Source organism: Hemitrygon akajei, chromosome 6, assembly GCF_048418815.1.
Source record: "Hemitrygon akajei chromosome 6, sHemAka1.3, whole genome shotgun sequence".
Classification (NCBI taxonomy): domain Eukaryota; kingdom Metazoa; phylum Chordata; class Chondrichthyes; order Myliobatiformes; family Dasyatidae; genus Hemitrygon; species Hemitrygon akajei.
Genome location: NC_133129.1, coordinates 41,178,626 through 41,194,312, shown reverse-complemented (window position 1 = coordinate 41,194,312; position 15,687 = coordinate 41,178,626). Strand labels below are relative to the sequence as shown.

At 41.1% G+C, this 15,687-nt stretch overlaps 1 long non-coding RNA gene across 1 annotated transcript in view; it reads right to left on the bottom strand.

Moving 5' to 3' along the window:
- Nucleotides 1-8,367: 8,367 nt before the first annotated feature.
- LOC140728998 (uncharacterized) overlaps nucleotides 8,368-15,687 on the bottom strand; it is a 33,930-nt gene continuing 26,610 nt past the window's right edge. The window contains exons 4-5 of the long non-coding RNA XR_012099231.1: nucleotides 8,962-9,089; nucleotides 8,368-8,862 (exon numbers count right to left, since the gene is read on the bottom strand). This is a non-coding gene — a long non-coding RNA (uncharacterized lncRNA). The remainder of the gene's footprint in view (nucleotides 8,863-8,961; nucleotides 9,090-15,687) is intronic.

Sequence of the window (15,687 nt, the reverse complement as noted above, 5' to 3'; positions counted from 1 at the left end):
GCAGTTTTCTCTCCATATTATACTGCCCTAGCTTGCGTATCACATTGACAGCTGGGATGCAGCTTCCACGTTTGACCCAAACCAACAGAGGCCTCACTTATTCAACCCCGTTCTCCTGCCCTTTCCCCTCAACCTTTGGCATCCTTACTAATCAAGAATCTATCAACCTCCACTTTAAATATACCCAATGAGTGCCAAGGCAGTTCTTTCAATAAGAAAATGTACTTGCTGGCCATCTTACCTCGTTCCATATTTGCAGATTTCTACATCTTCTGGATGTTTAGCATTGAACTTTTGTACCATTTTACTACAAGAAACTTCTGCCTTCTATACTTTAGAAGATTTCTTAACAAAGTTTATGTTTTATAACACATTTTATTTAGAAACATAGCTTTCTTAGCACCCCATGTATTCTGTCAGGGCACATTTTCACCATTACTCCAGATGCACTCCATAAAAAAAATTCCATGCACTCAGTGTATGCTTAAACAAACAGAATGAACCAAAATATAAACTGAAAGGCTCATGTACCTGACTTTGAGTTTCCAATATAACTGACCCTGTGCTTCCAAAATAACGAACCTTTGGGTAAACAGATCTTTTGCTGGTGTCCTTCCGGCCACAACTGTCAACAGTGTACTATAATGGACGAAGTTTTCCCACCTTTGCAGTATCTGTTTAATTTACAGCCCAAAGCCTCTCATCCAATTTCAGTGACTTTTCAAGCCCAACTTCCTCACTGCAGAAGCATTAGATACTTGCTTATACTGCTGCACTCACATGCCAAGTTCTTGTAGTGGCAATAATGTACCAGTCCCGTCACTCTCCCCGAAATTTGAATGAAAAATTGTCATCAGTTAGGTTCAACATTGGCTCAGAGGGAGAAGCCAGTGAGTGGTAGTTGATGGTTATCTCTCTGATTGGAGTCCTGTGACTAGTGGTGTGCCACAGGGATCGGTGTTGGGTCCACTCTGTTTGTCATCTGTATCAATGATTGAGATGAAAATGTGGTTAACTGGATCAGCAAATTTGCAGATGACACCAAGATTGGGGGCATAGTTGATTCTGGGGAGAGCTATCAAAGCTTGCAAAGTGGTCTGGACCAGCTGGGAAAATGGGCTAAAATAATGGCTGATGAAATTTAATGTGGATAATTGTGAGATGTTGCACTGTGGGAGGACAAACCAAGGTAAGACTTATCCAGTGAATGGTAGGGCACTGAGATGTGTTGTTGAACAAAGGGACCTGGGAATACACATCCATAATTCTTTGAAAGTGGCATCACAGGTAGATAGGCTTTTGGCAATTTGACTTTCATAAATCAGAGCAGTGAGCAGAAGAGTTGGGATGCTACATTGAAGTTGTATAAGATGTTGATGAGGCCAAGTATGGAGTATTGTGTGCAGTTCTTGTCACCGACCTACATGAAAATGATCAATAAGCTTGAAAGAGCGCAGAGAAAATTTTTCATGTATGTTGCCAGGACTTGAGGGCCAGAGTTGAAGGGAGAGGTTGAATAGATGAGATACTATAGAAAAGAATAGGTATGCACAGGCCCTCAGGTTGGTGAGACTAGAACTAGAGGTCATAAGTTTATGGTGAAAGGTGTAATATTTAAGGTGAATCTGAGAGGCAACTTGTTCTCTCAGAGGGTGGTGCAAGTGTGGGTCGAACTGCCAGTGGAAGTGGTAGATGTGTATTCAACTGTAGCATTTAGCAGGTTTGGATAGGTACATAGATAAGAGAGGTTTATGATCTAGGCGCACATAGATAAAACCAGATAGAAAACTGGGTGAGCACGGACTAGATGGGCTAAAGAACCTGCTTCTGTGCTTTAGTGCTCTGTGGAAATCTCCATAATGGAAATCCAAAACTAAAACAGACAATACCAAAAGCACTCAGCTAGTCAGGCAGCTTAGGTAGGGAGAGAAGCACAGCAAATGTCTCATGTCAAGGACCTCTCATTGGAACTGAAAAAGTGAGAAGGGGATGGATAGTGAAAAGAACAAGGGGAATGTCTGTAAAAGGATACAGTTTAAAATTGTCAAGGTAACAATTACTTTAAAAACCAGCACTGGGAAAAAATGTTACAGCAACAATTAGAAATGGAATAAATTACCACCACCATAACTATGGCAAAAAAGAAAGGAATTTACCTCAGCTTTCAGCTTCCTAGATCATCAACGTTATCAGTTTCTCATTGCAAGGTCAACAGATGGGCTCAGTAACGTCTGCACAAACTTTGTACAACTTCCCACCAGATCACAGTGCCAAAACCTGTTGGCCGCCAGGCAGAGATGGAAAGATATAGACCATCCTTACCCAACTTCCTGGTATCAACTGAGAGCCTTAAAGTTTTTGTTGATCCCTTGTTTATTTTGTTGCTCGATAGTATTTAACTAGATATTTTTGCATTTCCTGATTTTACAGCTGTACATTGTGCCTCACCAGTCACAAGGGGGTCCAATTGCATGCTACTGTAGCATAGCGGTTAGTGCCATACTACAATAGCTTGGGTGTTTGAAGTTTGGAGTTCAATTCTGATGTCACTTGTAAGGAGTCCATACACTCCCCTCATGGGATGCATGGGTTTTCCCTGAGTGCTCTGGTTTCCTCCCACAGTCCAAAGTCTACTGGTAGGTTAATTGGTCATTGTATATTGTCCCCTGATTAGGTCAGGGTTAACTGGGTTTGTCAAGGGTTGCTGGGGCAGCATGGCTCAATGGGCCAGAAGGACCTACTCTGCACATTATTGTAAAATAAAGAAAGAAATAAAATCGGTGATGTGATGGCAGTCTCAAGAGATGAGGGCGCATCAACAGTGACTTGGTACAGCTTAAAAAATGTCAAGAATTTTAAAAATGAGTAATCTATGCAGTTAATCACAAATCCAAAACAAATTGTTGCTGGTGCTCTGCTGCTTACTGACTGGGGCAAAAGATAATGTGGAGATCTCAACCCTTATGCTGTGCATGTTCATGATCATGAATCAGCCTGCGGATCTGCTGAGAAGCTGCTTTGCCAACCCTAGTGCATGCCAAGAGTTTTCAGCATTGATATATTCAGTTGCATCTTCACACCACACGCGCCAGTACAGATCACCCTGTGAGTGTGTATGAGCCTTCAATTCTCTACCAAAGGTGTTTTAACTGTGATGCACTCAGGCTGAGAGAGGATGAGTGGAGACATTGTTTACTCACTGTATTTGAGAATTGATAATGTTACCAGAAAAGGGTAAATAGAGTACATCTGTGCACATGCCCACTTTGGAGTGGGAGATTGATGTATTGACATTGCATTCCTAGTGTCCCATCATTAGGAATGCAACATTTCAATATTCACTAACAGTGATGCATTACATACTCATGATCAGTTGCATGCTGCGTAACTTCTTAATCCAAAAAGGTTTGAACTTTTGCACAGAAAAAGAGATCCACACTAATCTGGTTTTGTTTGTCGGACAACTTTGATGAACCACCAGGTGGATTCCTCAAAGGAAGCAGGAGATGCAACCCAGACAACTTAAAGAGACTAGAACAGGGGTTCCCAACCTTTTTTATGCCATGGACCAATACCATTAAGCAAGAAGTCTGTGGACCCCAGATTCAGAAGCCCTGGGCTAGAAAGTGTTTGGTAGCTGAGATGCTATCAAGCTGGATGTTGAGCATACAGGGTCCAGCCCACTGCAGGGTCAGTGACAGCTGCTGAGACAGAAATGATAATTACTATTCAAACTTGTCTGCAACTTTTATTGAGGAGTACAAACATTTTCATGATTGAAAATATGCAGATGTTAAATTATATATCTGTATTATTGGACCTAGAGCTTTGACTTACAATTGTTTGTTACTTTTATTATATACACAGTAAATCTAAGAAACACAGTAGAATCAATGAAAGACCACACCCAACAGGACAGACAAACAATGGGCAAATATAAAAGAAAATAATAATAAATAAATAAGCAATAAATATCAAGAGCATGAGATGAAGAGTCCTTGAAGATGAGTCCATAGGTTCTGGGAACAGCTCAGTATTGGGGCAAGTGAAGTTGAGTGGTTATCCTCTTTTTTTCAAGAGCCTGATGGTTGAAAGTAATAACTGTTCCTTGACCAGGTGGTGTGGACCCCGAGATTCCTGTACTTTCTTCCTGATGGAAGCAACAAGAAGATAACATGGCCTATAGACGTATGTTAAAGTTTTAGATGTCATGCTGAATCTTTGCAAACTTCAAAGGAAGGCGAGCCGCTGCTCTCCTTTCTTTGTAAAGGGATCTACGTGATGAACCCAGGACAAATCCTGTGAAGTGATAACACTGAGGAGTTTAAATTCGTTAACCTTCTCAACCTCTGATCCTCCGATGAGGACTGGCTCATGGACCTCTAGTTTCCTCCTCTTGAAGTCAATACTCAGTTCAAAGATCTTGCTGATTTTGAGTGAGAGGTTGTTGTTGTGGCAGCACTCAGCTAGATTTTCAACCTCCCTCCTATATGCTGATTCATCACCACATTTGTTTTGGCCTATGATGGTGGTATTGTCAGCAAACTTAAATATAGCATTGGAGCTGTGCTTAGCCTCATAGTTATAACTATAAAGCAAGAAAAGCATGGGGCTAAGCACACAGCCTTGTGTTACACTGTGCTGATGGAGATTGTATGTTGTAAAATTTGTTGTTTTGCAGCAGCAATACAGTGCAAGGCACAAAAATTACTAGAAGTTACAAAATAAACAAAGTGTAAAGGATGAATAACAAGGTGGTGTTCATGGACCATTCTGAAATCTGACATTGGAGGGGAAGAAGCTGTTCTTAAAATGTTGAGTGTGGGTCTATAATGGTGGATTCTGGCTTCTTGAAGCACCACCTCTTGAAGATGCCTTCAGTGAAGGGGAGTGTTGTACCTGTGATGGAACTGGCTGAGTCTATAACCCTCTGCAGCCTTTTGCAATCTTCTGCACTGGACCCTCCATACTATGCTCTGATGCAATCATTCAGTATGCTCTTCTCTGTATATCTGTAGAAATTTGAAAGAGTCCCTAGTGACATACCAAACTCTTCAAACTCCTAATGGCATTCATTCTTCATGATTACATCAATGTACTAGGCTCAGGTCAGATGCTCTGAGATGTTGAGGCTGGGACACTTGCTTTTTCTTTCAATCGGATGTAAGTGAATACCTTAGCACCTATATTACATTGCCATGATATGCCAAATGACCGTGGAGCACTTGATTACAATAATTATCTGCTGCTTCATGAGCATACTGCTCCACACAAGTTCTTCGTTTCACATAAAGTTTCAAGCATAAACAAAATGTATACAAGGTGTCACTATAAAAACCCTTTCCTTTACGACACAGATGATAGATTAATTAAATTTAGATTATTGACGATTGATAATATGATTTGAAATCCCTGATTCGTCCCTTTGTACTTGGTCTTTTACAAATACTTCACAATCCTACTAGTACATTGAAGTGCATCCATGTCAGCTATTGCCAAGCTATTGGAAAGCTGCTCCTTTTTTTTTATGCTGTGGACAACAAATGCCCATGCTGAAGGCTAATCCTCAAAGGGTTGGCTTCTGACTGCCATATTTCATCTGGAATAGCTGTAGTTTCAGAAAGCTGTCCATAGTTATGCCTTGTGAACCACTGGTAGAATAAGATATCCTATTTTGAAGGACAGGACTTCGAAACTCTGCAGTTCTTCTAGAACTTTCAAGGGATCAGGCAGACAATGGTGTACATTATAGAATGGGAGTTGAACTTCAAGCATATAAGGTTGTAAGGGGCCTTGGTTTTTAGTGCATACAACACAATTCACTGTATGCTTTGATATTCATCTGATAAATCAATCTGAATCTGAATCTGAACACATCTGCCTGTGATCCAGGTACACTACTATCACAAAAGCCCGAAGAATGTCTCTATCCCAGTGACCAGCAACTGCAAAACTTTTTGTTGGCTGAAAGGTCGTCTACTGAGATAGCTCCTTGTTCTTGCAGAACTGTAATTGGTACACATAGGGTCTGACCAATTGCTGGCTCACTGTTAGAAACACAGAAACATAGAAAACCTACAGCACAATACAGGCCCTTCAGTCCACAAGCTGTGCTGAACATGAACTTACTTTAGAAATTACCTTGGGCTACCCATAGTCCTCTAATTTTCTAAGCTCCATGTACCTATCCAGGAATGTCTTATAAGACCCTCTTGTATCCACCTCCACCACTGTCACCGGCAGCCCATTCCACACACCCACCACCCTCTGCATAAAAATATTTACCCTTGACATCTCCTCTGTACCTACTTCCAAGCACCTTAAAACTGCGTCCTCTTGTGTTAGCTATCTCAGCCCTGGGAAAAAACCTCTGATTATCCACACAATCAATGCCTCTCATCATCTTATAAACCTAGCAGAACTCTGATGGAAACAGAAGAACACAAAAAATAGGAGCAGGAGTAGGATAACCAAGGCCATAGGCCTGCCCTGCCATTCAATATGACCATAGCTGATTCATACTAGTTTTAAGTGGCTGGCTAGTTATCATGCAATTATGCCCCCATGTGATTCTCCCACCAGTAAAATCATGTCAAGGCCTGTCAAGACCCCTTGAAAATCATCTTTCATTCTTCTAAATTGTTTCCTGACTCTTGATAGAACAACACTCTCATCCCAGGAGTCAGCCTAGTGAATCTTCTTTGGACTGTCTCTATTTTTAAGTCAACAGACCAAAACTCTATGTAGTGTTTCAGAAACATCAGGCAGCATCTTTGGAAAAGAATGAACAGTTGATGTTTCAGGCTGAGACTGAGAAGGAAGGGATAAGATGCCAGAATATTGAGCTGGGTGCAGGGGTGAGAAGCTAACTAGAAGATGATTGGTGAAGCTAGATGGGTGGGTAAGGTCAAGGGCCGGAGAAGAACGAACCTGATAGGAGAGGAGATCCATAGGAAAAATGGAAGCAGATTCACAAGTGAAGTGTGGCCTCACCTGGAAGGACTGTTTAAGGCCCTAAATGGAAGTGAGGGAGGAGTCTAAGGGTAGGTGTAGCACTTAGGGATAGGGAGATCAGTGGGGAGGGACAAATGGACAAGGGAACCATGGAGGGAACAATCCCTGTGGAAAGCAGAGGGAAGGGGAGGGTAAACTGCTGGGGCTATCTATTGTGTCTGGTGCTCCCGATGTGGCCTCCTTTACAGTGGTGAGACCTGTCGTAAATTGCTTCTTCAAGCACTTCTGCACCATCTGTCACAAACGGCACTACCCACAGGCCAAATATTTTAATTCCAATTCCCATTCCTGTTCTGATATGTCAGTCTATGGCCTTCTCTTGTGCCAAGATGAGGCCACCCTCAGGGTGGAGGAGCCATCCAAGCTGATGGCATGAATATTGATTTCTCCTTCTGCTAAACAAATTCCCCACCGTCCCTCTATTCCCCACTCTGACCATTTACAACTTCTCACACACCTATTACTTCCCGTGGGTCCCCTCCTCCTTCCCTTTCTCCTAAGTTTCACTCCCCTCACCCATTGGTTGCTTTCTTCTCCAGTACTTGACCTTTCCCACCCACCTGGCTTCATCCATCACCTTCCAGCTAGGCTCTTTCCCCTCCCCCCACCTTTTTATTTTGGCATCTTTCCCTTTCTTTCACAGTCGTGAAGAAGGATCTCAGCCTGAAATGCAGACTGCTTACTCATTTCCATAAATACTGGCTGACCTACTGAGTTACTCCAGTGTTTTGTGTGGGTTGTTGTAAGATTTCAGGTTTGGCTTTCCCGACACCCTGTGCTACTGTAACAAACCTTTCCTATTTTTAAACTACACCAATTTCAACAAACATGACATTTATCTTCTTAGCTACATGTTCGATCTGCCTGTTTACTGTGTGATTCCTATACTGGAACACCTAGATCCTACTGGACTTCATTTATAAACCTTTTGATAATCTTACCGAAGTACCACCATGAAAGCAGACACTGTACCTGGATTGTTAGTCAATGTGTTGCAGAAATATTGATCATGTATGTTAAATAAGCAAGTATCATTTCCAAAACAGAAGTAATGCTCACTTTGCTCTTTATGACTCTCTGCTGCCTTCTCAAACATATTGTATAACCATATAACAATTACAGCACGGAAACTGGCCATCTTGGCCCTTCTAGTCCATGCCGAATGCTTACTCTCACCTAGTCCCACTGACCTGCACTCAGTCCATAATCCTCCATTCCTTTCCTGTCCATATACCTATCCAATTTTTTTTTAATGACAATATCAAACCTGCCTCTACCACTTCTACTGGAAGCTCGTTCCACACAGCTACCACTCTCTGAGTAAAGAAGTTCCCCCTCATGTTACCCCTAAACTTTTGCCCCCTAACTCTCAACTCATGTCCTTTTGTTTGAATCTCCCCTACTCTCAATGGAAAAAGCCTATCCACGTCAACTCTATCCATCCCCTCATAATTTTAAATACCTCTATCAAGTCCCCCCTCAACCTTCTACGCTCCAAAGAATAAAGACCTAACTTGTTCAACCTTTCTCTGTAACTTAGGTGCAGAAACCCAGGTATTTCACTGTGAATCTCCGAAACCTTTTTCTGAAATGCTTCCTTCTGATGCTAAGTGATCAGAACAGATTTTTTATGTGTCCTGCCTGATTGTGGCCCAATTGTGCCACTTGTCTCTCCCCATGCAGCAAACCTTCTAAACTGTTTTCCACCCCTGCAATGCCAGTTACTGACTTAGTGGGGATAGACGCAATATTTCATGGTGTCCTTCTGCTGCTGTATCAGCTACAGAAACTTCATCCTTCAATTCCTGGTCCTTCTCCTGCTCCTTTACAGATGATGTGATAATTCTACTGGGTGAAACAGTGTTGAGAAGGACATAAGTATTTGTTCAGCCATGTAGTATGTATTGTTCCTTTATTTCATTAAGAAAGGGAGTACAGGATACTTACATGGCTTTGATAATATGTCTTTTTTCCAGTTTCTTGTGTACAGAGCTCAGTTGCTCCAATGCTCAGTGGGAGAATCTTCACCTCATTATTTGTCAGTCCTTTAGTCCAGCGGTTTTTGGCATCTTGGCCTTTGAACAAAATAAATTATGGAGGCACACCGTTTATGACATGTTTGGCTTAATGAATATTTGTGTCAATAATTGAATATACACGAATGAAAGAATGGAGGAAGAGTGATTTCTGCCTGGCTGTCTCAGAGTGTGGAGGAGAGAAGCGACTCTCAGCTCTCAAAGAGTATGTAGGAGGATGGGAGAGAGTAGCAAATGTCTACCAATCTGTGAATGTCAGGAGGAAAGGACATACAGCTGATTACAGGGTAGTGAGGGAAGTAGGGATGCACTGTCCTGTTGTCAGTGACTGCGGAAGAGGGCAATTTCTATTTGACGGAATGTGAATGTGGGAAGTGTGACCTTGGGCCTGAGGTCATTGTGTTGTAGTTAAAGTGATTGCTGAAAGTGCTGGTTAATGTCTATAATCCTCACCCTTCTGGTGAGGTCATGATATATTTTTTCCAGTCGGTCTTTACTGCAATGGAGATGGAGCACATAAGAAGGGAATGCCTGTTGCAACCACAGTGTTATTGAGAAATTCAGTGTGCAGCTTTGGTTTTCTCATTCAGGAAGGGATATAATTGGATGAGTGGCACACTAGTGTGGTGGTTAGTTTAACACTTCACAGCGTCAGTGATTGGTAGATCAGGATTCAGTTCCTGAAATGAGTTTTTACATTCTCTCTGTGACTATGTTGGTTTCCTCTGGGTGCTCTGGTTTCCTCCCACACTCCAAAGGTGTACAGGTTAAGTTGAGTAAATTGTGGGCATGCTATGTTGGTGCTGGAAACATAACGACACTTGTGGGCTGCCCCCAGCAGAATCCTCAGACTGTGTTGTTCATGGATGCAGAACAACACATTTCATTGTACATTTTGATGTTTTGATATACATGAGGCAAATAATAGTGACCTTTTTAGTGGCAGTACAGTGGTGCAGTGGTTAGCATAACACTTTACAGTACTAGTGATTAGAAGACTGGGGTTCCATTCCTGCTTCTGTTAGTAAGGAACTTGTACATTCTACTCATGACTGCGTGGGTTTCCTCTGTTTGCCTTGGTTTCCTTCCATATTCCAAAGATGTACAGGTTAGGGCTAGCAAGTTGTGACCCTGCTATGTTGGTGCTGGAGGCCTGGTGAAACTTGCTGGCTGCCCCCCCCCCCCCCCCCCCCCAGGATATTCACATTGTGTTGGTCGTTAATGCAAACGATGCATTTCATTGTATGTTTTGATGTACATGTGACAAATGAAGTTAATCTCTTTAAAAACTTGCTTGATTCCTGGGAGGAAGTGATTGTCAAAAGGAGAACAATTTTCCTGCTTCAGTCCATACTCATTTCAATAACAAGTTTAGAAGAATGAGAAGTGTTCCTTTTGAAACCTGTAAGATTTCTTCAGCTTGTCAGAATAAATGCTGAGAGGATGTTTTCCCTCCTGAAAAAAATCTAGAATCAAAAGATATAGTTCCAGAAAAGGTCAACTATTTATACAGAGATAAGGAGGAGTTTCTTTTCTCAGAGTTCATGCATCTTTGGAGTTCTCCATTACAGACTGGAAAGTGAATTATTGAAAATATTCAAGGCTGATTTAGATTTTAGGACAATGAGGAACTAGAGAGGAAAGTGATGCTGATCATGTTCAAAGCTAAACAGCGATGACCTGAATGAATAATGGAACAAAATCCAACTGTGTATATTCTTACAGGTATGTGGATCTGAAGACAGAGAACTTGTTTTACTCTCCATAACCAGGGATTTTATTACATTGCTCAAACCTTAACTTTTTGACTTGGAGCAAGAAATGCTACCAGTAAGCCAAAAGGTCATTCAGTCACAAATTTTTCAGTTATCGAATAAAGCCTATCAATGGCAGGACTGTGCTCTAAAAGCATTGCAAACAGTCAGTCTTGGCTCAGAGGCAACATTCCTCCCTCTGATTTAGAAGGTCACCGCCTCCAGCTCTGTTCAACATATTTCAGCACGTAAGCAAATGACAGAATATTATACTCCTGGAATTCTGAAATAAAAGCAAGCAAACAAAATTTAGTGACACGCTCACCAGATCGGGAAATATTTGTGAAGAATGAAAGATGATGTTATCACTTTATATAAGGTGAGCAGAATCTGTGCCTGACTTGCGGATACACAAATTTACGGTTACCTATTTTAGTTTACAGTTCCACTCTGACCTTCAGGGTCTTGGCTTTTAACACTGTCTCATCGGAGGTCTGAGTAAGTTCAAGTGACAGCTTAGGTATTTTGCAACATTTAGGGTTTTGGCATTGACTTTAACAGCCTTAAGATTGATCTCCCATTTTTTCCCTGACACATCAATAGCTAATTATATAGGTTTGGTATGTCAGACCCAGTGGGAAGGGAGGAAATGCAAGCTGGTGCTTAGGATAGGGATCACTTAATAGTACACAGCTGGTGAAGTAATACATTGCTATTGTCCTTGTGATTTGCTCCCATCACATTCCTAGGTAACTTGAGAGCTCAGCTCACTACAAATTTATTCTTTTTCCTTGTGACAATTATGTCCTAAAAATCCAGAACAATGATGTAGATATATGAAATCAAAAATCTTCACAGTTCATTGGGACTTTAAATAAACAACTAAATGTTTTGAAAAATCTTCCTCTCAGCAGAGCTGATCTCAAAACTACTATCACAAAATGTGAGGAATTCGTAATAACTTTTATCAACGAAATTACTTCCATTAGGGAGAGTATAATTATAAATTTTGGTAACGTCTGTAGCAAACCTCTTAAAAAAAGCAGCAACTATGTCAAAATTTACAAGTATTTCTAATTCAGAACTATAAATTTGTAACAAAGAGTGAACAGTCTACTTGTTGTCTTGATCCTGTCCTACTATTTTAAAAGTTTTAAAAACTCTTTTAAAAGTACTTTTAATTTTGTTTGGTAAATTATTAACGCATCTCTTGAAACTAGATTTTCCAGGTGCCTTCAAAGCTGTGGCTGTCACACCCCTATTTAAAATGCCAAACCCTGATAGTGAGGTACTAGCTAACTACAGGACTACAGGGGTAAGATTCTTGAGGAAGGAATTTCCAACCAACTGAACTTTCTGGATGATAACATTATTATAGAAAAGCTTCAATCTTGTTTTAGAGCAAACCACAGCATGGAGATGGCATTTAACCAAAACTGTCAGTGACCTTCACCTTCAGCTCAGCACCGATACCAACAGAGCCTCAGTTCTAATTCTTCTACATCTAAGTGCTGTCTTCACAATTGACCACAGCATTCTGCTAGATCACTTTGAGAACTCGGTTGGCCTATCTGATAGTACCCTTAATTGGTTTTGTTCATACTCTATATATTAGAGAGAAAAATGTTGTTTGTTTTGAAGACCAATTTGCTAAGAGTTTCACGTATCTTTTGGTGTTGGTCGGAAACTGTTTTGGCCCCCTACATTTCCACTTGCGCATGGAGACATCATTAGAGAGCATAAACTTGACTTCCACAGTTATGCAGATGACACACAATTGAATATCTCTGTTGACCTTGACGATGATAACACCCTATCTTCTCCGACTTCTGGTTTGACTGCCATAAACAAGTGGATGAGCAGTAATTTCCTAAAAGTAAATAAAGGTAAAACTGAAACAATTTTGGTAATGTCCCAAAACCAAAAGAGAGAAACCTGATTTGGGAATTTGGTTTCTCTCGTAAAATCAGAAGCAATAGCCTGGGTGTTATCCTTGATTAGGTTTGAATTTTAAATCCCATATAAGGAAGTGACCAGAGCAGCATTTCTACACAAAAAAAAATTGCAAAGGTACATCACATAATGATGCTGAAAAACCAATACATGCCTTTATTAGTCATGCCAGAAAGTCATGAGGCATGGGATAAGTGGAACCTTGGCTGTTTGGATAAAAAATTGGCTTAAAGGAAGAAAGCAGAGGGTAGTTGTGGAGGGAAAGTATTCTGCCTGGAGGTCGGAGACTAGTGGAGTGCCACAGGGATCTGTCTTGGGACCCCTGCTATTTGTGATTTTTATAAATGACCTGGATGTAGAGGTGGAAAGATGGGTGAGTACGTTTGCGGATGACATGAAGATTGGAGGAGTTGTGGATGGAGCTATAGGTGGTCGAAGGTTTCAAGAGGATATAGACAGGCTGCAGAGTTGGGCAGAAAAATGGCAGATGGAGTTCAATCCGGACAAGTGTGAGGTGATGCATTTTGGAAGGACAAACCAGAAGACTGAGTACAGGATTAATGGTCAGTTACTTAAGAGTGTGGATGAACAAAAGGGACCTTGGGGTTTATCATCCCTCAAGGTCGCTGCGCAGGTTGATAGGGTAGTTAAGAAGGCCTATGGGATGCTAGGCTTCATTAACAGGGGGATTGAGTTCAAGAGTAGAGAGGTCATGTTGCAACTCTACAAATCTCTGGTGAGACTGCACTTGAAGAGTATTGTGTTCAGTTCTGGTCACCTCATTATAGGAAGGATGTGGAAGCTATGGAGAGGGTGCAGAGGAGATTTACCAGGATGTTGCCTGGATTGGAGAACAAGTCATATGAAGCAAGATTAGCAGAGCTGGGACTTTTCTCTTTGGAGCGTAGAAGAATGAGAGGGGACTTGATAGAGGTCTACAAGATTATGAGAGGCATAGATAGGGTGGATAGTCAGTACCTGTTTCCCAGGGCACCAATAGCAAACACAAGAGGGTATATGTACAAAATTAAGGGAGGGAACTTTAGGGGAGACATCAGGGGTAAGTTTTTTACACAGAAGGTTGTGAGTGCCTGGAATGACTTGCCAGGGATGGTGGTGGAGGCTAAAACATTAGGGGTATTTAAGAGCCTCTTGGACAGGCACATGGATGAAAGAAAAATGGAGGGTTATGGGGTAGTGTGGGTTTAGTACTTTTTTTTAAGGATTATATGGGTCAGGACAACATGGAGGGCTGAAGGGCCTGTACTGTGCTGTAGTGTTCTATCGTTCTATGGTTTATATCGAATACACTAAATTATTGCAATGAATTTTTACTGGCCTTCCAAAGCAATCTATTAAACTTCATCTCATTCAGAGTACAGCTGCTAGACTTTTAACAAAAACCAGGATTAAGGAACTTATCACACCCATACTAAGCTTCCTGTATCCTTTAGAATTAATTTTAAAGTTCTTTTCCTTGTTTTAAAAACTCTTAATTGTCTTCCGCCAGTCTTTTAAATTTAAACAATCTGTCTCAAAAGATAATTTTTTTGAACTATGTTCCTGAACTTTGGAATACATAAAACTATGAGGGATGCAGACTTAGCGGACACTTTCAATGCCAGCTCAAAACCTTTTTATTTACCCTAGGTATTAACTAGCATCTATTTGTCTCCTATTTTCACATTTATTTTTATATTATTTTTATGTTTGTACTTTTATCCATTGTAAAGCACGTTGAACTGCATTGTCTGTATAAAAAGTGATCTATAAGTAATGTTATTATTATTTAGAAAGTCTTATTTCGGGAGAAGAATGAGTCTGCAATGATTTGTTGAACTCTTACATTGCAAGGAACAATAAGATACATTATCTTTTAATTCTTAGAATGGGTTTCATTAATGAAACTTGGCTGGTTAAATTACTTCCATTAGGGAGAGTATAATTATAAATTTTGGTAACCTCTGTAGCTAATCTCTTAAAAAAGCAGCAATCATGTCAAAATTTACAAGTATTTCTAATTCAGAACTCTGTAAGTTTGTAACAAAGAGTTCGCCGAAGATCGATTAGAGCATATATGTCAAACTCAAGGCCCGCGGGCCAAATCCGGCCCGCAGTGGAATTATCTTTGGCCCGCGAGATAATATCTAATTACTATTAAAGCTGGCCCCAGTAATCGAAGCGCCTATGGCGTATGATATGGCTAATGCTGAGTTTATTCAGGTACCAGGTTTTCAGGGTTTTTAGTGTTTATTCGGCAGTCTTGCTCGACAGTCTTCTTCATAAGAAACGGAATTTGTAAAGTGAAACACTTTGTAGTTATAGCAGAGACTGAGACACATGAGAGCAGGCTGAAAAAACGGAGGCAACAAAAGCTGCGTTCGCACGCGTCCGACTGATCCGGCCCGCATGAAGCTGCATTTTGCTCAATCCGGCCCGTGACCTAAAATGAGTTTGACACCCCTGGATTAGAGGTTCAGGAGTTGAGACCCGGTGGCAGAAGCCTGGGTTTATGAACCTCTGAGAGTCTGCTGGGAAACCCAGGGCCCAAAGTCTGTGAATCCATGAGTCTGTGGGAAGCTGGAGGCCGAAGAAGACAGTCTATCCTGGGAATGGAGTGTTGTGTATGTGTGTTGGAGGGAAGGTGCTTGGGAAGGAGGAATGGGGCTTGTTTTGCTGTTGTTGCTTAGTAAGCTCTGTTTTGTTGTGTTCTGTATTATCCTGCTGAACACTGTGGGCATGCTAGTTAGTGCTGGAACGTGTGGCGACACTTGTGGGCTGTCCTCAGTATACCCTTGGGCATGTTAGCTGTCAACTCAAATGACACAATTTACAGTAGGTTTTAATGTTCTTATGATAAATAAATCTAAATCTAAATGCATCCCTATTATCTTCTTGTTATTGTTTTCTGTGCCTCGATGCATCAGGCG